Source organism: Arachis ipaensis, chromosome B08, assembly GCF_000816755.2.
Source record: "Arachis ipaensis cultivar K30076 chromosome B08, Araip1.1, whole genome shotgun sequence".
Taxonomy (NCBI): Eukaryota; Viridiplantae; Streptophyta; class Magnoliopsida; order Fabales; family Fabaceae; genus Arachis; species Arachis ipaensis.
Genome location: NC_029792.2, coordinates 91995283 through 91995652, shown reverse-complemented (window position 1 = coordinate 91995652; position 370 = coordinate 91995283).

Sequence of the window (370 nt, the reverse complement as noted above, 5' to 3'; positions counted from 1 at the left end):
AATTTCGGACCATGGTCAGGGGAAAGATTGTTCATACCACCCCTGACAAGATCAGAGAGATATTAAAGCTACCTCAGCTAAAGGATGATCCAGACTCCTTCAACAGGAGGATGATGAGAGTAGACATTGGCCTGAATAAGATCCTAGAGGACATATGTATCCCTGGAGCCAGGTGGACCACCAACACAAAGGGCGTCCCAAATCAACTCAAGAGAGAGGATCTCAAACCAGTTGCCAGAGGATGGCTGGACTTCATTGGGCGTTCTCTGTTGCCCACTAGCAACCGTTCTGAAGTCACAGTTAAAAGGGCAGTGATGATTCATTGCATCATGACGGGGAAGGAAGTGGAGGTTCATCAGCTGATTTCCAC